The sequence below is a fragment of the Mytilus edulis genome, chromosome 3, assembly GCF_963676685.1.
Source record: "Mytilus edulis chromosome 3, xbMytEdul2.2, whole genome shotgun sequence".
NCBI lineage: Eukaryota > Metazoa > Mollusca > Bivalvia > Mytilida > Mytilidae > Mytilus > Mytilus edulis.
The window spans coordinates 54866439-54889052 of record NC_092346.1 but is presented as its reverse complement, the minus strand read 5'-3'; the positions used below and the strand labels follow the sequence as shown (position 1 = coordinate 54889052).

General features: G+C 31.7%; 2 long non-coding RNA genes across 2 annotated transcripts; both read right to left on the bottom strand.

The window, feature by feature from the left end:
* Positions 1 to 414: 414 nt before the first annotated feature.
* On the bottom strand, positions 415 to 12933 carry LOC139516868 (uncharacterized). The gene is made up of 3 exons (XR_011663035.1): positions 12845 to 12933; positions 8028 to 8091; positions 415 to 1350 (listed from the first exon to the last, which is right to left on the bottom strand). It is a non-coding gene; the product is annotated as an uncharacterized lncRNA (long non-coding RNA).
* Positions 12934 to 14149: 1216 nt separating this feature from the next.
* Positions 14150 to 16601, bottom strand: LOC139516878 (uncharacterized). The gene is made up of 4 exons (XR_011663037.1): positions 15827 to 16601; positions 15403 to 15470; positions 15036 to 15098; positions 14150 to 14462 (listed from the first exon to the last, which is right to left on the bottom strand). It is a non-coding gene; the product is annotated as an uncharacterized lncRNA (long non-coding RNA).
* Positions 16602 to 22614: the final 6013 nt, after the last annotated feature.

The window sequence follows — 22614 nt, the reverse complement described above, 5'->3', positions numbered from 1 at the left end:
GCTTCGCAACAAGACAGAGGGTATGTGCTCCCAATTAGCTTCACTTAGAGGTACATACTTCCAATTGGCTTCGCTCAGACAAATAAACTTCTTCCAGTGTTGAAATGGTACGGGACTGCAAGTCTGTACTACATCCAGTGTAGTAAATGGTACATAATTGCAAGCCAAGTCAAATGTCATCCAAAACAGAATCATATTTTATTTAACATTCTTGATCCAGTTATTTTTCACATCTACCTTCACTCCCCATTTATATTTATCCTGATGGTGACATTGTGAAATGCAAATTTTCACTACAACATGAGATCACCCCTAGTTTTTGGTGGGGTTTGTGTTGTTTATTCTTTAAGTTTTCTATGTTGTGTCGTGTGTACTATTGTTTTTCTGTTTGTCTTTTTCATTTTTAGCCATGGCGTTGTCAGTTTGTTTTGGATTTATGAGTTTGACTGTCCCTTTGGTATCTTTCGTCCCTCTTTTTGTACTCTTCTGTAGTTTTAATCCTCATGAAGGTGCCATAGGAACCAAAATATGTCAATCTTATAAAATCACTGTAGTATTCCAAGTCTTGTTCTTATAAAACATTTAATGCCGTGTTTTATCGAAACCCAACCCAGTATACATAATCCAGGGATCCACTTTTCAGATTATATCGTATTGGAGTTTTGGATGGAAGACTAAGCTATTCAAATACAGACATTTTCCTCTTTAACACATCATTACAAATTAAACAAAGATAAATCTTATTTTGCAGATTCCTTTAGCTTGTGGTAATCTCCTGTTACTCTTGACTATCTCAATCAAGAAAAAAATGGCCATCAAGATATAAAATATCAGGCTGATGTGGCATTTCACATAAAAAATCTATCAATCAAGATGTTCCTTTACTATGCTTCTGGTAAAATAATCTGTACTTCCTAGCTAAAAACTCAGATCAAAATCCAAAAAACATATAAATTAGGAAAAATATATATCTAACAATTCAGGAAATCCAAGAAAACTAAACAAATTTGAATAACATAGTTTTTTTTTTTTTTTTTTTTTTTTTTTTAGATTCTTCATTTTAAACCTACTGAAAGCGTTATGTATAGACAGAAACCCTAATTAAAATATCTTATGTAGATTTACAAGTAAAATGTTCAACTTAGGATAAATAGAAATAGAAAATTTTGAAATTTCAAATATAAGTTACTTCTAAACATGTTGAAAATGGAGAATCTTTACAATTGTTTTATTTTTTTTTATAAAAAATACATTTGCTCAAACATACACAAAAATAGTCTGAATTACATTCTTTACTGATCAGAGCTATATCACATGTTCCTTCTATGCTGCAGCCACAGTTAAAGTTTCCTGAAAAAGAAATATACATGTACTTTCTTCAACATATTTGTCAAAACTATATAAAAATATAAACAATATTTAATACAATTATGAAATGCATATATGCATTTCTTTCACTTTATAAGCAAACCAAATGCTCCGCAGGGTGCAGCTTTATACTACTGCAGAGTTCGAACCCTGAACAGTTGGGGCAAGTATGGACACAACATTCAAGCTTGATACAGCTCTGAATTTGGATTGTGATTAAATAGTTGACACAATATAGATTTCTGACACAGAATAAATGTGGTCTAAGAACTTAAACTTAAAATTTTTTAAGGGCATACGATACAGTTTTGAACCTGTATTTACAAGTTGATGAAAATTTGCATATAGGCTATTTTTTACCTGATTAAATCAAATATGTAATAAAAAATATACCTTCATGTGCTACTTTTTGAGTAAAATAAGGTCGAAATTTTGTATATTTGCTCAAAATTCAGATTTGTGTCCATATTTTCTTTTTCGAAAGAAACACATAACTTTTTTGTTTTAAAAGATAAACACAAAATGGTTTTTGTTAAATAATCGGTAATTTCTGTATTTTATAAGTATCATTAAAAATTATGCAATTTTTATTCCGAAATAACTCTATATTTATCAAATGTTCATGAATAGAGAAAAACGTCATTTTTTGCTGCATGTTTATCAAAATTAAAAAAATTGCGCTATTTACAGTTTTATAAAATTTGGGTCACATAATCTCCTTGCAAAATGAAACATAATGCTGTTTTAAAAAATAGGGGTCCATGCACTCGTTTTCAAATTAAATCAGTTTGAATGGTAAAAATCAGTCGAAAATTGCATCTTTTCCCGATATGTCAGAGTTTGACGTCGCGAAAATAACATTTTACGTTAGCAACATCATTACCTTCCCTGTAACTGTATCGTATGCCCTTAATTGGACATTTACCTATTATGGTCCAATATCCAAAATCTAAATACATGGTTAGATTCAGCATATCAAAGAACTCCAAGAATTCAATTTTTGATGAAATCAAATAAAGATCAATTTTGGACCCTTTAGACCTCAAGGTGGACCAATTTGATAACTGGGCCCAAATATCAAAAATCTAAATACATGGTTAGATTCAGCATATCAAAGAACTCCAAGAATTCAATTTTTGATGAAATCAAATAAAGATCAATTTTGGAACCTTTAGACCTGAAAGTGGACCAATTTGATAACCGGGCCCAAATATCACAAGAGTGCACACGCTGAAATGTCTCGCCTTCTATACTAATCATTGATATTATGTTGATAGTCCTAAGTATAAAGCTTAGTTTTATTACAACTGTCTCATAAACTTAACATTAACCAAGATAACTAAACAAAGACCAATGAACCTTGAAAATGAGGTCAAGGTCAGATGAACCATGCCAGGCAGACATGTACAGCTAACAATGCTTCTATACAACATATATATTTGACCCATTACTTATAGTTTAAGACAAGAGTGCACACACTGAAATGTCTCGCCTTCTATACTAATCATTGATATTATGTTGATAGTCCAAAGTATAAAGCTAAGCTTTAATTTATTACCACTGTCACATAAACTTAACATTAACCAAGATAACTAAACAAAGACCAACGAACCTTGAAAATTAGGTCAAGGTCAGATAAACCATGCCAGGCAGACATGTACAGCTAACAATGCTTCTATACAACATATATAGTTGACACATTACTTATAGTTTAAGAAAAATAGACCAAAACACAAAAACTTAACACTGTGCAATGAACCGTGAAAATGAGGTCACGGTCAAATAAAACCTGCGCGACTGACATTAAGATCATAAAATATTTCCATACACCAAATATAGTTGACCTATGGCATATAGTATTAGATAAAAAGACCAAAACTCAAAAACTTAACTTTGACCACTGAACCATGAATATAAGGTCAAGGTCACATGACATCTGCCCGCTAGACATGTACACCTTACAATCATTCCAAACAACAAATATAGTAGACCTATTGCATATAGTATGAGAAAAACAGACCAAAACACAAAAATTTAACTTAAACCACTGAACCATGAAAATGAGGTCAAGGTCAGATGACACCTGCCAGTTGGACATGTACACCTTACAGTCCTTCCATACACTGAATATACTAGCCCTATTGCTTATAGTATCTGAGATATGGACTTGACCACCAAAACTTAACCTTGTTCACTGATCCATGAAATGAGGTCGAGGTCAAGTGAAAACTGTCTGACAGACATGAGGACCTTGCAAGGTACGCACATATCAAATATAGTTATCCTATTACTTATAATAAGAGAGAATTCAACATTACAAAAAATTTGAACTTTTTTTTCAAGTGGTCACTGAACCATGAAAATGAGGTCAAGGACATTGGACATGTGACTGACGGAAACTTCGTAACATGAAGCATCTATATACAAAGTATGAAGCATCCAGGTCTTCCACCTTCTAAAATATAAAGCTTTTAAGAAGTGAGCTAACACCGCCGCCGCCGCCGCCGCCGCCGCCGCCGCCGGATCACTATCCCTATGTCGAGCTTTCTGCAACAAAAGTTGCAGGCTCGACAAAAAATAGACCAAACACAAAAACTTAACACTGTGCAATGAACCGTGAAAATGAGGTCACGGTCAAATAAAACCTGCGCGACTGACATTAAGATCATAAAATATTTCCATACACCAAATATAGTTGACCTATGGCATATAGTATTAGATAAAAAGACCAAAACTCAAAAACTTAACTTTGACCACTGAACCATGAATATAAGGTCAAGGTCACATGACATCTGCCCGCTAGACATGTACACCTTACAATCATTCCAAACAACAAATATAGTAGACCTATTGCATATAGTATGAGAAAAACAGACCAAAACACAAAAATTTAACTTAAACCACTGAACCATGAAAATGAGGTCAAGGTCAGATGACACCTGCCAGTTGGACATGTACACCTTACAGTCCTTCCATACACTGAATATACTAGCCCTATTGCTTATAGTATCTGAGATATGGACTTGACCACCAAAACTTAACCTTGTTCACTGATCCATGAAATGAGGTCGAGGTCAAGTGAAAACTGTCTGACAGACATGAGGACCTTGCAAGGTACGCACATATCAAATATAGTTATCCTATTACTTATAATAAGAGAGAATTCAACATTACAAAAAATTTGAACTTTTTTTTCAAGTGGTCACTGAACCATGAAAATGAGGTCAAGGACATTGGACATGTGACTGACGGAAACTTCGTAACATGAAGCATCTATATACAAAGTATGAAGCATCCAGGTCTTCCACCTTCTAAAATATAAAGCTTTTAAGAAGTGAGCTAACACCGCCGCCGCCGCCGCCGCCGTCGGATCACTATCCCTATGTCGAGCTTTCTGCAACAAAAGTTGCAGGCTCGACAAAAAATAGACCAAACACAAAAACTTAACACTGTGCAATGAACCGTGAAAATGAGGTCACGGTCAAATAAAACCTGCGCGACTGACATTAAGATCATAAAATATTTCCATACACCAAATATAGTTGACCTATGGCATATAGTATTAGATAAAAAGACCAAAACTCAAAAACTTAACTTTGACCACTGAACCATGAATATAAGGTCAAGGTCACATGACATCTGCCCGCTAGACATGTACACCTTACAATCATTCCAAACAACAAATATAGTAGACCTATTGCATATAGTATGAGAAAAACAGACCAAAACACAAAAATTTAACTTAAACCACTGAACCATGAAAATGAGGTCAAGGTCAGATGACACCTGCCAGTTGGACATGTACACCTTACAGTCCTTCCATACACTGAATATACTAGCCCTATTGCTTATAGTATCTGAGATATGGACTTGACCACCAAAACTTAACCTTGTTCACTGATCCATGAAATGAGGTCGAGGTCAAGTGAAAACTGTCTGACAGACATGAGGACCTTGCAAGGTACGCACATATCAAATATAGTTATCCTATTACTTATAATAAGAGAGAATTCAACATTACAAAAAATTTGAACTTTTTTTTCAAGTGGTCACTGAACCATGAAAATGAGGTCAAGGACATTGGACATGTGACTGACGGAAACTTCGTAACATGAAGCATCTATATACAAAGTATGAAGCATCCAGGTCTTCCACCTTCTAAAATATAAAGCTTTTAAGAAGTGAGCTAACACTGCCGCCGCCGCCGCCGCCGCCGGATCACTATCCCTATGTCGAGCTTTCTGCAACAAAAGTTGCAGGCTCGACAAAAAATAGACCAAACACAAAAACTTAACACTGTGCAATGAACCGTGAAAATGAGGTCACCGTCAAATAAAACCAGCACGACTGACATAAAGATCATAAAATATTTCCGTACACCAAATATAGTTGACCTATGGCATACAGTATTAGATAAAAAGTCCAAAACTCAAAAACTTAACTTTGACCACTGAACCATGAAAATGAGGTCAAGGTCACATGACATCTGCCCGCTAGACATGTACACCTTACCATCATTCCATACAACAAATATAGTAGACCTATTGCATATAGTATGAGAAAACAGACAAAAACACAAAAATTTAACTATAACCACTGAACCATGAAAATGAGGTCAAGGTCAGATGACACCTGCCAGTTGGACATGTACACCTTACAGTCCTTCCATACACCGAATATACTAGCCCTATTGCTTATAGTATCTGAGATATGGACTTGATCACCAAAACTTAACCTTGATCACTGATCCATGAAATGAGGTCGAGGTCAAGTGAAAACTGTCTGACAGACATGAGGACCTTGCAAGGTACGCACATACCAAATATAGTTATCCTATTACTTATAATAAGAGAGAATTCAACATTACAAAAAATTTGAACTTTTTTTTCAAGTGGTCACTGAACCATGAAAATGAGGTCAAGGACATTGGACATGTGACTGACGGAAACTTCGTAACATGAAGCATCTATATACAAAGTATGAAGCATCCAGGTCTTCCACCTTCTGAAATATAAAGCTTTTAAGAAGTGAGCTAACACCGCCGCCGGATCACTATCCCTATGTCGAGCTTTCTGCAACAAAAGTTGCAGGCTCGACAAAAAATCTAAATACATGGTTAGATTCAGCATATCAAAGAACCCCAATTATTCAATTTTTGATGAAATCAAACAAAGTTTAATTTTGGACCCCGATTTGGACCAACTTGAAAACTGGGCCTATAATCAAAAATATAAGTACATGTTTAGATTCAGCATATAAAAAAAAATCCCAAGAATTCAATTTTTGTTGATATCAAACATAGTTTAATTTGGGACCCCGATTTGGACCAACTTGAAAACTGGGCCCATAATCAAAAATCTAAGTACATACCTAGATTCTGCATATCAAAGAACCCCAAGAATTCAATTTTTGTTAAAATCAAACCCAAGTTTAAATTTGGACCCTTTGGACCTTAATGTAGACCAATTTGAAAACAGGACCAAAGATTAAGAATCTACATACACAGTTAGATTCGGCATATCAAAGAACCCCAATTATTCAATTTTTGATGAAATCAAACAAAGTTTTATTTGGACCCTTTGGGCCCTAATTCCTAAACTGTTGGGAACAAAACTCCCAAAATCAATCTCAACCTTCTTTTTGTGGTCATAATCCTTATGTTTAATTGTCATAGATTTCTATTTACTTAAACTAAAGTTATGGTGCGAAAACCAAGAAAAATGCTTATTTGGGCCCCTTTTTGGCCCCTTATTCCTAAACTGTTGGGACAAAAACTTCCAAAATCAATCACAACCTTCCTTTTGTGGTCATAAACCTTGTGTATCAATTTCATAGATTTCTATGTACTTAATCTAAAGTTATAGTGCGAAAACCAATGTGTCTTTGGATGACAACGACGACGCCAACGTCATACCAATATATGTTTGCAAAATTTTTTCGTGGTCGTATAAAAAGGATGAAAAAGCTAATCAATGGTTGATATTTGTCATGTTTATTCTTTCTCATAAATCAATGACACGGTTTTCTTGTTGGCCCTTTGTTTGAATTATTTCACATTTTGTCATGTCAGGGTCTTTTATAGCTTACTATAAACCAATACTGTAAATTAGGAAATTATTGCATGGATTTATTTGTGTCATTTTTATTGATTGAATAAATAATTATATGCAAGATTAATTATTGTGAATTTAGGAAAATCTGCATCAGTTATAAGAAGATGAGTTCTTATTATTGTGATATTCTACCAGTTGCATTATCTACATCAATAAAAGCCTATCAATAATTTCTAAATACTAGTATACAGTTGTATGGTTTTTGCTCATTGTGAAAGGTCCTACACTGACCCTAAGTTGCGTATATCTAGATAATTTTGCCTCTTATTGATAGTTGTGTAGTTGGTTATCATACCACATCTCCATATTTTTATATAATGGGACAATTTTAGTTGTTAAAAAACTTAATAAGAGAAATAAGATGTCTGCCATTTTAATTTTTGACTTCCCTAACGTTCTTATATTGCTACTCCATTACAGATTATATATAAAACTATTAACTTAGAAAAACATTAAATGTCAGATCTAAATCTGTACATTATAAAAATCTATGGCGTTTACATGCTCTTAGCTGAATTGTTCATTAATCTATTTTTTGGTTCTTACAATAAAAGTCAGCTCCAATGACCCTTCCCAGCCTCAATCCATACAGACAAGCTGTGGTGCTAACCTGAAATATGAAATGCTTAGTTATTCACAACTGTTTAAAGGATTTCTTTTGGTATACTGCATCTTTATTATATAGAATACATGTGAAACAGATTTTGAGAACAAATGGATCAAGTAAAGTGAACTATAGTAAATTTCTGTGTCATTTGGTCTCTTGTGAAGAGTTGTCTCATTAACAATCCTACCACATCTTCGTCTTATATTAACATCTATACAACAACCTAACAAACTTTCATGCAGTCAATTCAGATCTTTATTAGGGTAGGTTCAAAAAGGTCTTAAATTGGCACTAATGTTTAAATAATGTTTTATAAATCAGGCCCAAATACTAAAAATTTGATATTGAAATTGTTGTGGCATCATTATAAATACAAAATAACGTCTTTTTAGCACCTTTAAATATAAAATTACTTTTGGTAAAACGCCTTTTGTCATTGAACTGTCCTGGCGCATGAATATATTTGTTTGTTAACGCAAAAATATGTCCTTCATGAAATTTGCTATTTGATAAAAAAATAAAATACAAAACTGTTATTAGCAGTCAATGAAATGTCTTGTGTTCATTATTTAATTTAACGATTAACGCAGAGTGAAAATAAATTTTGTGAAAGTTGAACCAGATTGTGTAATTTTGGCCACAATCTTGTTTACATTAGTTACGAAAAGAAGTTCAGTCAAGGTTGTCTATCGAAAAATAAACAATGTCAATACCGGAAGTCCTCTTGACCAATCATATCAACCTATTTCCTTATATGCAAATCATATAACAAGAGTGCACACACTGAAATGTCTCGCCTTCTTTACTAATCATTGATATTATGTTGATAGTCCTAAGTATAAAGCTTTATTACAACTGTCACATAAACGTTACATTAACCAAGATAACTAAACAAAGACCAATGAACCATGAAAATGAGGTCAAGGTCAGATGAACCATGTCAGGCTGACATGTACAGCTAACAATGCTTCCATAAAACAAATATAGTTGACCTAATACTTATAGTTTAAGAAAAATAGACCAAAACACAAAAACTTAAGACTGAGCAATGAACCGTGAAAATGAGGTCAAGGTCAAATAAAACCTGCGCGACTAATATATAAATCATAAAATATTTCCATACACTAAATATAGTTGACCTATGGCGTATAGTATCAGATAAAAAGACCAAAACTCAAAAAACTTAACTTTGACCACTGAACCATGAAAATGAGGTCAAGGTCAGATGACATCTGTCCGCTAGACATGTTCACCTTACAATTATTCCATACAACAAATATAGTAGACCTATTGCATAAAGTATGAGAAAAACAGATCAAAACACAACCAGATGCTCCGCAGGGCGCAGCTATATACGACCGCAGAGGTTGAACCCTGAATAGTTGGGGCAAGTATAGACACAACATTTAAGCTGGATTCAGCTCTAAATTTGGATTGTGATTAAATAGTTGACACAGCATAGGTTTCTGACACAGAATGAATGTGGTCTAATGAACTTAAAATATTTTTTTTGCCTTTGAGCAATTCACTATGCTGTTGAATATTAATTCTCTCAAAAAAATGTTTGAAGAAATTTTCTTTTTATTTATGAAATCTGAAATGAGAAAAATTTAACCCCCCCCCCCCCCATTTTTTTTCACATCCCCCTTTCCCTTTTTCCAAAACTGATCTCAATTCAAATTCCTAATGGAGTTTGCAACAATAACTACTCATTTAAATACATCATAAAATATTAAAATGTAAAATAAAGTGCTTGTTATCACTGAATGGTAAAGATTGTTTTAATTTATCAGTTGGTAGTAAAAGTGAATATACATTGTATATTGTATAAAACAATGATTTAAGTTGATTCAACTACTATTCTGGACAAAGAAAGATAACTCCAATTGAAAATTTCTTGCTATTGCACAATATTGTGCAATTAGATATTTCTTGCTATTGCGCAATACTGTGCAATTGAAAATATTTGCTATTGCGCAATACTGTGCAATTGAAGATTTCTTGCTATTGCGCAATACTGTGCAATTGAAAATTGCTTGCTATTGCACAATACTGTGCAATTGAAGATTTCTTGCTATTGCACAATACTTAATATAATAATTTTGGATCCTGACTTGAACCAACTTGAAAACTGGGCCCATAATCAAAAATCTAAGTATATGTTTAGATTCAGCATATCAAAAAAGCCCAAAAATTCAATTTTTGTTAAAATCAAACTTAGTTTAATTTTGGACCCTTTGGACTTTAATGTAGACCAATTTGAAAACGGGACCAAAAATTAAGAATCTACATACACAGTTAGATTTGGCATATCAAAGAGCCCCAATTATTCAATTTTTGATGAAATCAAACAAAGTTTAATTTTGGACCCCGATTTAGACCAACTTGAAAACTGGGCCAATAATAAAAAATCTAAGTACATTTTTAGATTCAGCATATCAAAGAACCCCAAGGATTCAATTCTTGTTAAAATCAAACTAAGTTTAATTTTGGACCCTTTGGACCTTAATGTAGACCAATTTGAAAACGGGACCTAAAATTAAGAATCTACATACACAGTTAGATTCGGCATATCAAAGAACCCCAATTATTCAATTTTTGATGAAATCAAACAAAGTTCAATTTTGGCCCCTTTTGGCCCCTTATTCCTAAACTGTTGGGACCAAACCTCCCAAAATCAAACCCAACCTTCCTTTTATGGTCACATACCAAATATAGTTATCCTATTACTTATAATAAGAGAGAATTCAACATTACAAAAAATCTGAACTTTTTTTTCAAGTGGTCACTGAACCATGAAAATGAGGTCAAGGACATTGGACATGTGACTGACGGAAACTTCGTAACATGAGGCATCTATATACAAAGTATGAAGCATCCAGGTCTTCCATCTTCTAAAATATAAAGCTTTTAAGAAGTGAGCTAACACCGCCGCCGCCGGAACACTATCCCTATATCGAGCTTTCTGCAACAAAAGTTGCAGGCTCGACAAAAATGGAAATGGGGAATATGTCAAAGAGATAACAACCCGACCAAATTGCAGATTGGTCTTCAACACAGCAAGAAAATACCGCACTCAAAGGCGGGCTTCAGCCACACACAGGTTCACTTTCATTAATGAACACAAGAGTGCACACACTGAAATGTCTCGCCTTCTTTACTAATCATTGATATTATGTTGAAAGTCTTAAGTATAAAGCTTTATTACAACTGTCACATAAACTTAACATTAACCAAGATAGCTAAACAAAGACCAATGAACCATGAAAATGAGGTCAAGGTCAGATGAACCATGCCAGACAGACATGTACAGCTAACAAAGCTTCCATACAACAAATATAGTTGACCTATTACTTATAGTTTAAGAAAAATAGACCAAAACACAAAAACTTAACACTGTGCAATGAACCGTGCAATTGAGGTCATGGTCAAATAAACCTGCGGGACTGACATATAGATCATAATATATTTCCATACACCAAATATAGCTGACCTTTGGCATATAATATTAGATAAAAAGACCAAAACTTAAAAACTTAACTTTGACCACTGAACCATGAAAATGAGGTCAAGGTCACATGACATCTGCCCACTAGACATGCACACCTTACAATCATTCCATACAACAAATATAGTAGACCTATTGCATAAAGTATGAGAAAAACAGACCAAAACACAAAAACTTAACTATAACCACTGAACCATGAAAATGAGGTCAAGGTCAGATGACACCTGCCAGTTGGACATGTACACCTTCCAGTCCTTCCAAACACCAAATATACTAGCCCTATTGCTTATAGTATCTGAGATATGGACTTGACCACCAAAACTTAACCTTGTTCACTGATCCATGAAATGAGGTCGAGGTCAAGTGAAAACTGTCTGACGGGCATGAGGAACTTGCAAGGTACGCACATACCAAATATAGTTATCCTATTACTTATAATAAGAGAGAATTCAACATTACAAAAATTCTGAACTTTTTATTCAAGTGGTCACTGAACCATGAAAATGAGGTCAAGGACATTGGACATGTGACTGACGGAAACTTCGTAACATGAGGCATCTATATACAAAGTATGAAGCATCCAGGTCTTTCACCTTCTAAAATATAAACCTTTTAAGAAGTTAGCTAACGCCGCCGCCGTAGCCGCCGCCGCCGTAGCCGCCGCCGCCGGATCACTATCCCTATGTCGAGCTTTCTGCAACAAAAGTTGCAGGCTCGACAAAAATTATGAAGTTATGACCCATTGATTATGCATTACTTTTGTTATAATACCAGTTACAGTCTACTTTTTCAACAATTCACAACAGTTTTTGCCATAATTCACTTTCCCTGATCCAGAAATTTTCAGTACAATTTAGATATAACCCTTGGCACCAATTGGTTACTAAACATTTTGGATCATACATTGCGGCCAAGGTATTCTTAAAATGTACAAAATCATGGCATTTTGATAATATTGCCAAAACGAGGTAAATATGGAGCTACCATGTAATATGAAATTGAGGCTCTTGAAATGTATCCATTTAAGAACCATTTGGGGCATTTTTGATAATATATGATAAAAGTTAAAATTCACAGTCATATTTTGCCAAGTGAACCCTTGTCCTTTACTCATAACGGTTCTGATAGAAGAAAGAGAATATTTTTTACCGAAGTCTTACAAACCTCAAAGCCTAGGAATATACATTTATTTCAAAAAAAATCTTATAAATACATTTTTTTAAACAGGATTTACATACTGGTACCTACCTACGTTTTAGCAGTAATAGACCACCAAGTCTTATTCCCACACCATGAAAACATGTATCAGAAAGTACCTAAAAAAAAATTATACATATTTTTTTTACAAATCTTTCAACCTAGAATTTACTTTAAAATTGTTCTGATTTCTAACTTCGTGAACCAATATAAAATCAACACATTTTTAAAAATTTGTATAAAACTTGAAAAATAGTCAAAGGTTTATGATTTGAATTTTTTACAATGAGTTGAATGATCAAATATTGCTGTTAAATGCACTAGTCTCCCCTTTAAATTTAATTCCTATCTCAGAATGAACTATTGTTATTGTAATAGAAATTCCTTTTACTGTACCTGGTACCTGAAAATATTAAATATTAATGGGGTAAATAAATTCTTCTGATGTTTTTCTTGCAGAAAATGTTGTTGTCTTAATATGCACTTTTTATCAAATATGTCTAGAAAAAGTTTGTCTTAAATAAACTTGCCTTCTAATTTTTCATGGAATAGCCTCAGACTTGGTTGAAGATTCAATTGACCATCTTCCTTGGAGCTGCTGAAAGTGGCGTTGTTTTTTTTATAGCTTAAACAATGCTAAAATTAACAAAAAATTGGAAAAACATATATCTAACAATCTAGAAAAAAACAAAAATTACATTTCAATAAGATGATATTTTTTTCTTTTTCTTTTTTTCTTTTTTTCTTTCTTTCTTTTCTTTCTTTTCTTTCTTCTTTTTTTTTTAGATTCTCCATTCTAAACCTACTTTAAATGTTTTGACTACACTTGGACCGTTATAAAGATATCTAAAGTAGGTCTACAAGTAAAATTGTAAAATTTGTTCATTTCCCATCTTTTATAAAGTATTAATTCAATCTATTTAACAGGGCAGAAATCATGAATAGAACTTGAACTATCTAGTTCGCCTACAACTTCCAATCTTGCTGAAAATGGAGAATCTTTACAAATTTTTTTTCTTTAAAAATACACAAAAAATTATCTAAATTTCATTCTTTTTTGTATCAGTTTTTATCAAACAATAATTTTATGCAATTTTCTCCTTTGGGTCTTGGTGATTCTCTCCGATTACTCAAGACTTGTCACTTTCTCAGCCAATAAAAAAATTGGCCACCAACATATGTCCTTTAGCATAAAAAAATCAATCGTTTTAGTTGTTAAAAACACTGCTAAAAATAATAAAAAGATGGACAAAAAAATATATATATATCTAACAATTCAGAAAACCCAAAAAATACATTTCAATAAAACAATTTTTTTTTTTTTTTTTTTTTAAGATTCTCCATTTTAAATATTTTGACTGCACATGGACCAATATAAAGATATAGAAAGTAGGTCAAGTAAAATTGTAAAATTGTCCCTTTCTCTTCATTTTCAAAGTATCAATTATAGATTAAATCTAATTCAGGGGGGATAATGAATGGTATCTGAACAATAAAGTTAGCTTAAAACTTTCAAACTTGCTGTAAATAGAGAATCTTTACATATTTTTTTTTTTTTGGTTAAAAAATTAAATTTTTTTTTCAAAAATACACAAAATTGTCTGAATTAAATTCTTTACTCTTAAAGTTTTTGTCACACGACAACTAATGCAGCCACAGTTAACGTTACCTGAAAAAGAAATATAAATTCTTAAACAAATCTGTCACTATAATATTAAATGCAAACCAATAATTGTCTAAGCATTCCGCTTATGATGCATATAATAGTTCTTTTACTTTGTTTTGAAGAGATGCGTTGACATAAATTTAAACCACAAGTCTTTATTAGCAAAATATTGAATTGACAAACAAATAGTTGGATGATGTCTGACATATTTGTTTTTATTTCATTGTTGTTGGTATTGCCCATTGTTGAAAGCCATACAGTGACCATTTGTTGCTTACATCCACATCCTTAAGTCTCTGTGAGATAGTTATTTCATTGGCAATGACATACCACATCTCATTTATTTTTATATATGGGGACAATTTAGACAACTGAAAAACAGATAGCAAGATTTTCTAACAAAGTGTATAATTGTTTGGTTTCCCTTATTTATCTAGATATCTCCTTTGAGATTATGTTTACAGTTAAAAATCAAGAAAAGTTAAAATGTAAGATCTACTTTGTAACATAATAAAAATATAAGCTATTTACATGCTCACAGCTAAATAGTTCATAAATCTATGTATTGGTTCTTACCATAAAAGTCAGCTCCAATGGCCATTCTCAGCCTCAATCCTTACAGAAAAGCATGATGCTAACCTGAAATATAAAATGCTTAGTCATAACAAAATTATTTAGAGGATCTCTGTTGGTATACTGTATGCAAATTAAATAGAAATTGGTTATATACGTGTTATAGATGTTCAGAACATAATTGACTAGACTGCAATCCAACAACCAATCTAAATTGAGTTAGATCTTTCAATTTACAAAAAGTCATATATTTGTACTGATAAAAGAAAGAGTAGAATACAAACTCTTATAAACTATCAAGACTAAAGCATTCAATATTTCCAAATTTTACAACTCATTTACTTTTTCAGAACAGTATACTGGTACCTACCTACATATTAGCTGTACCAGACCACCAAGTCTTATTCCCACACCATGAAAACATCTCAAAGAAACAACCTAAAATATTAAAATCAACAAATTATTATCAAATTTCATTTTTCCAACATTTACTTGCTTTTGATTTCTTACTACAAGTATACATTTGTACATGTATAACATGAAAGACAGTAACTGTTTGTAAAATTAATATAAAAGACGGAAAAACAAAATTTATGAATTGAATCTCAACTCCACAAAAGATCCCCAAGTTTAAACATATTTTATTCTTCAAATACACAAATCATTTGCATATTTTACAATGAATTATCTCCCATTTAATGATAAAATCTTCATGTTCATTGTACTAGTCTCCCCATAAAGTTGTTTCATCATTTAAATATTGCTTTTTTTAACTTTTAAAATCTTGTTTGTACCTTATTATTTTCTTAGTAAAGCCTCAGACTTGGTAGAAGATTTATTTAACCATCTTCCTGGGAGCTGCTAACTTGGCTGCTTTTATCTGCTTTCCAACATAGGTTTTGGTTCTGATCAGCTGACTGAATCTGTTTTATCCACTAAATGAAATGTCCTTTGTGTTCAAGTTGATAAAATATACAATTGTCACAAAAATGTTCCAACGCATCTCTCATTTTCTTTTTCCGTTCAAGGCTACTGGAGTATTTTTCATATACTAGTATAATACAAATAATTTATTGAATTCATTCATAAAAGGCTATAAAATACCAGATGTGCGTTAAACAAGTAACTTGCATTTTGAAAATTTACCAAATGTTTATGGTACCCCACAATTTTCACTTTCCCATTAAAATTATTATTTAGAACTTTGTTTACATTATTTTTTTACAAAGCTCTAATATAGAGTTAGCAGACATCTGATATGTAAATACTTATACAAATGTAATGAATAAGGACAGAAAAGTAATTGTCGAAAAACACATAAATCACCAACATTTTTTTCTATATTTTGAAGCATAGTTTAATAAAATATCTCTTCTCGTATGGTTTACTTATCATGCACAAAGTAGTCGTGTATATTCCAAAAAATGATCAAAGTCTCAAATAGCTGAGTTTTGCAAATTTTTCCTAAACAATGTAGAATGGTCAATTCTAGAATTTGAATATATGGAAATATAAAAATGGGGAATGATGATCAACCTCAATAGATTGACAAACTCTCTCTAAAGTTCCGAAGATAAGGGTTAACCAGATGCTTCGCAGGGCGTAGCTTTATACGACCGCAGAGGTTGAACCCTGAACGGTTAGGGCAAGTATGGACACAACATTCAAGCTGGATTCAGCTCTAAATTTGGATTGTGATTAAATAGTTGACACAGCATAGGTTTCTGACACAGAATGAATGTGTTCTAATGAACTTAAAATTTTTGTTTCTCTTAGAGCAATTCACTATGCTGTTGAATATTAATCCTCTCAAAAAAATGTTTGAAGAAATTTTCTTTTTTATTTATGAAATTTCAAATGAGAAAAATTGAACCCAATTTTTTTAATCACATCCCCCTTTCCCTTATTCCAAAACTAATCTCAATTAAAATTTCTAATGGAGTTTGCAACAATAACTACTCATTTAAATACATCATAAAATATTAAGATGTAAAAAAACTGCTTGTTATCACTGAATGGTAAAGATTATTTTAATTTATCAGTTGGTAGTAAAAAGTGAATATACATTGTATATTGTATATAACAAAGATTTAAGTTGATTCTGGACAAAGAAAGATAACTCCAATTAAAAAAAAATCTTGCTATTGCACAATATTTTGCAATTAGATATTTCTTGCTTACTATTCTGGACAAAGAAAGATAACTGTAATTAATTTTTTTTTTGATATTTCACAATATTGTGCAATTAGATATTTCTTGCCATTGCGCAATACTGTGCAATTGAAAAGACTTGCTATTGCACAATACTTAATATAATAATTTTAGATCCTGATTTGGACCAACTTGAAAACTGGGCCCATAATAAAAAATCTAAGTACATTTTTGAATTCAGCATATCAAAGAACTTCAAGATTTCAATTTTTGTTAAAATCAGACTAAGTTTAATTTTGGACCCTTTGGACTTTAGTGTAGACCAATTTGAAAACAGGACCAAAAATGAAGAATCTACATACACAGTTAGATTTGGTATATCAAAGAACCCCATTTATTCAATTTTTGATGAAATCAAACAAAGTTTAATTTTGGACCCCGATTTGGACCAACTTGAAAACATGGCCAATAATCAAGAATCTAAGTACATTTTTAGATTCAGCATATCAAAGAACCTAACTGATTCATTTTTTGTCAAAATCAAACTAAGTTTAATTTTGGACCCTTTGGACCTTAATGTAGACCAATTTGAAAACGGGACCAAAAGTTAAGAATCTACATACACAGTCATGACAGTTAGATTCAGCATATCAAAGAACCCCAATTATTCAATTTTGATGAAATCAAACAAAAGTTTAATTTTGGACCCTTTGGGCCCCTTATTATGTTGGGACCAAAACTCCCAAAATCAAACCCAACCTTTCTTTTATGGTCATAAACCTTGTGTTTAAATTTCATAGATTTCTATTTACTTATACTAACGTTATGGTGCGAAAACCAAGAAAAATGCTTATTTGGGTCCCTTTTTGGCCCCTAATTCCTAAACTGTTGGGACCTAAACTCCCAAAATCAATACCAACCTTCCTTTTGTAGTCATTAACATTGTGTTTAAATTTCATTGATTTCTATTTACTTAAACTAATGTTATTGTGCGAAAACCAAGAATAATGCTTATTTGGGCCCTTTTTTGGCCCCTAATTCCTAAACTGTTGAGACCAAAACTCCCAAAATCAATCCCAACCGTTCTTTTGTGGTCATAAACCTTGTGTCAAAATTTCATAGATTTCTATTAACTTAAACTAAAGTTATAGTGCGAAAACCAAGAAAATGCTTATTTGGGACCTTTTTGGCCCCTAATTCCTAAAATGTTGGGACCAAAACTCCCAAAATCAATACCAACCTTCCTTTTGTGGTCATAAACCTTGTGTTAAAATTTCATAGATTTCCATTCACTTTTACTAAAGTTAGAGTGCGAAAACTAAAAGTATTAGGACGCCGGACGACGACGACGACGACGCCGACGCCAACGTGATAGCAATATACGACGAAAATTTTTTCAAAATTTGCGGTCGTATAAAAACAAAAATTGTTACGTTCTATTGAAATTTTTAGATGAAAAAATCATGAAGTTCCCAAGTACTGAAAAGTGGGAAAAAATTAGCATACAATTCCACAGTAACAAGTGCACAACTTTTTGTGAAATGTTGAGTCAATTTTCAGATTTGCAGATTATTTACATAAAATTGGTAAAATTGAACTGTCTTTGTAAATTTTGATACAAAAAATTAATTCACAAATTTTGGGAAAATTCCTCTAGCAATATGATACTAGTAGGTACACAGCTTTAACTTGTGTGAAATCTTTCTGTGAAGTTTTGTAGTACAAGAAACACTGAAATGAAAAGAATACAAATATGATGTAATATGGTACAGGTACTATGTAGAATGAAAGACAAAAAGTAGTTAAAAAAATTGTTAAACTCGAAGAAATGATAAAAATACTGATTCTTTATAATTCAAAATAATTGTCAAAATTCAAATTCCACGTGATGATTTTGTTTTTTAAAATACAATAGTTGGAAGAAAAATAGTTCCTAAATTGACATTTACAAAAGTGATGTTTTTTGTTCCAAAAGGTGTTATCAAAAAATGTTTTTTCATAAAGACTGCTTTTAATGACTTCTTTTGGAAAAGAAAGAAAACACTGATATCTTGACAATAACAGAGATGGACTGACACAAGATAACTCTTGGAAATGACTGGTGCCTTAAATGGATAACAGCCAAAATAGAACCAGCTGTAGTCAATATACAGACTTTCAGGACACCAACTTCCGAAGCAAGGTTGTCAGCTCTCCGGACATTCCCGAAGTCCTGCGTTTAATTGATTGCCCAGTTTATGACCTTCAGTCCTTGCTTGGAAGTTGACAGGAAACAGCTCTTTTTGACTATTGGGAGAACCAACAGACCCCAAGAAAAAACTATAATAGGTTTTCTTTAACATCATTAAGTGATTAAAAAGCAATTATTGAAATCCCAAAGTCTGATTTAGGTTCTAATCTATATTCAAATTGCTTGTTTTATTGTATGCAAATCTTGATTATGATACCTGTTAAAATAAAGCAGTTTAAGAAATACTATGAATTAATGGGAAACTACTTTGTTCTAATGGCTGAAATAGGATCCCTATTAAAGTAAAGCCCTCAGAAATTCCTGTTGGATAATGGATTAGCCAGGATATCTTTTTGAAAATAAAATTTCAAAGGATCAGTCCAAAATTTATGATGAGCAATTGTTAAATGTGATGAAAAGTCAAATTAAAACATTAAGTTGTCAATTATGTTCTGGTAATTATTAACAAAATAGTTATAATGCATTTTTAAATAGAATCAAATCACAGTGAATTCAGTAAAAGCTTATGCCAAATGGACACAAAGTAGACATAAAAAATAGCCTGTTCCAAAAAAATCATTTTTTGTATCTTGAAATTTGAATCTGATGATAAAATCAAAATTGAAGCAAGTTATCTCCCTTAAAACATAAAACTGGTTTTAAAGCTTGATGATGAAATTTGATTACAAGTATGTTGTAAGCAAAAAGAAAATACTGTGGATTCATTATTTCTTGATCATTGTCGAGTTAATTATCTTTTGTGGATTCATGTGAACCACAATTTTCAGATTTCACAAAAATAAAATCATGGACTTTTAGGAAGAATTGGTAAAAATGTCTGAATGAAAACCTAGAAGTAGGAGTTGAAAATTAACCCAAGGTTTAGATACTTGAAGCAAAAAAAAAGAGATGTTTACACGATATTAGGAATGATTACTTTAATTAACTTTAGTAAATGTTGATAGTTTCAGATAACTCAGAATGAAGGTTTTGGGGATATTGGAAATTATCAAAACAATGGTTTTTCCCTTTTAGTCAAAGCATTATTAAGTGATTGTATTTCAGACAAGAGATCCATCCAATTTATTTATAATTTTAAAATGTTACTTTTACTTCACCATTACCTTGTTAGCAATCAAATGCTTTGAAGAAAACGATATCCAAATATAATTTTAAAGAAATAAAATAAATACAATATCATTCCCTGCTTTTAACATAATTTTGAGAATTCCAAACTTCTGTGCAGATTCAAAGTTCAATGCAGTGTTATGACTTTACATTTTTTTTTATATTAATGACTGTAAAATATCAAATACATTTCATTTCAGAATTACATATAAAGATTCCTTAGAATGCAAAACACCATATCCTGAATACTTGAAAACCACAGAACAATCCAAAGAACAAAACAGAAGACACAACCAGACCCAACTGCAAGCTATGTTAAATATTAGTAGAGAGTACTAGAGACGCAGCGCTCAAAGCTCAATGTATTTCTGAAATGATCATTTGATATTTGCTTAGTCTACAAAAACAAACTTTATGTTCAGCTACTAAACTTTGAATGCACTTGACCATGTGTTTAATTGGTTTCAAGTACAAATGTTTTCTTCAATTTGACAGTCACAATGCATCAAAATAAAACAAAAAATACATGAATTATTTATAAATCTGAAATATTTTTTTTTTACTATAGTAAATGTACCACAAACAAAATGGCATGTATTTTTTTGCAAACCTATTTTCAACCACCCAAAAATCCCTGACAAAGCTAACAAGATAATGTCTTAAAACGTCTTAAAATATCTATAGATCATTTGATCTGAAGACAGTCTGTTGTCAAAAGCTAGAATTTTATTTTAAAGCGGGGGTATAATTATGTACAAATCATTTAACTGAATTCCAGATGAAAATTTAGTTCAATTGTAAATAAATGGGGTACATTTTTTACAGTAATTTATATTAACTGTGCATCACTATTAAATGCATGAATTATTTCTTTTGGGAGGGGGGGGTCAAAACTCTAACTACATTTTACAATGTACTAATGAATTGCACACTAAAAAGGACACTTTTTTCCCCAAAACATAAAATTTCATTGATAAAATTTATAATCTAATAGATATAGGAAGATGTGGTGTGAGTGCCAATGAGACAACTCTCCATCCAAATAACAATTAATAAAAGTAAACCATTAAAGGTCAAACATGTATTATTATTAAACTAATTTTTTGTTGGTTTGTTTTAAAATAAAATGAAACATCAATTTTCCATGGACAAGAATGTAATATGTAGGAACTTCTACTTGTTTTTATATTTAAATATTTGAATACCTATCTTGACATTATCAGAATTTAAAAAAAGATGTTATTTCCTTGGCTATCATGGACAAAATAATAATGTTTCTATGTTAATTTAAAAAGATAAAAACTTTTACATTTACAAATTGCTCATCATAAAAATATGTAATTCAACTAATCTAAACCCAATCATATTTTTTGTAATTACTAAGTACCGGCACTTCAAATATGTATCTTAATTTACCAGTAGAAACTCTTTACGATAAAGAAGGGGAGTAGGCTTTTTCACCTGGGTGAATGGGTTTCATTTCAGATAACATCACATTCAAGCAATATACCATACTGAAATAACCTTGGTATAACAACCCCCCACTCCACCAACTTTCTTTAGGGTAAAATATGCACGACTTTTATCTTGAGGCATCATGTTACTACTTTACAGATTTATAGCATAATTGGATCAATTAGTTGAAATACTGCTTCAAATTGGTTTCCCCATTTCATACAAGTTATCTCCCCTTCTCATTGGATTTTATTTGTTCTCAACGGTCATTTAAGATATCAGTGTTTTCATGTAGTCAGACTGAGTCATTGTTTTACTTTACTTTAATATTTTCTGTACAAAAAGGTACATTATTAAATTTTGGAACAGTTTAAATGTAAAAATTAATAGTATCATATGCTTTACATAGAAATTTGTTATTTTTGATCTATTATTTAACACATTTAATAATTTAATTATTTCATGCATGAAAAAGGTTTGCAAATTCCTTTTTGAATAAGTTCATAAAAGTTAATTAAAAAAAACTTATAATTCATTATTTTTAATAATTCAATGGAAGTAAAAATTTCCAATAAGTTAAACATTTTATATAGAATTAAATTGAATTAGAATTGAAAA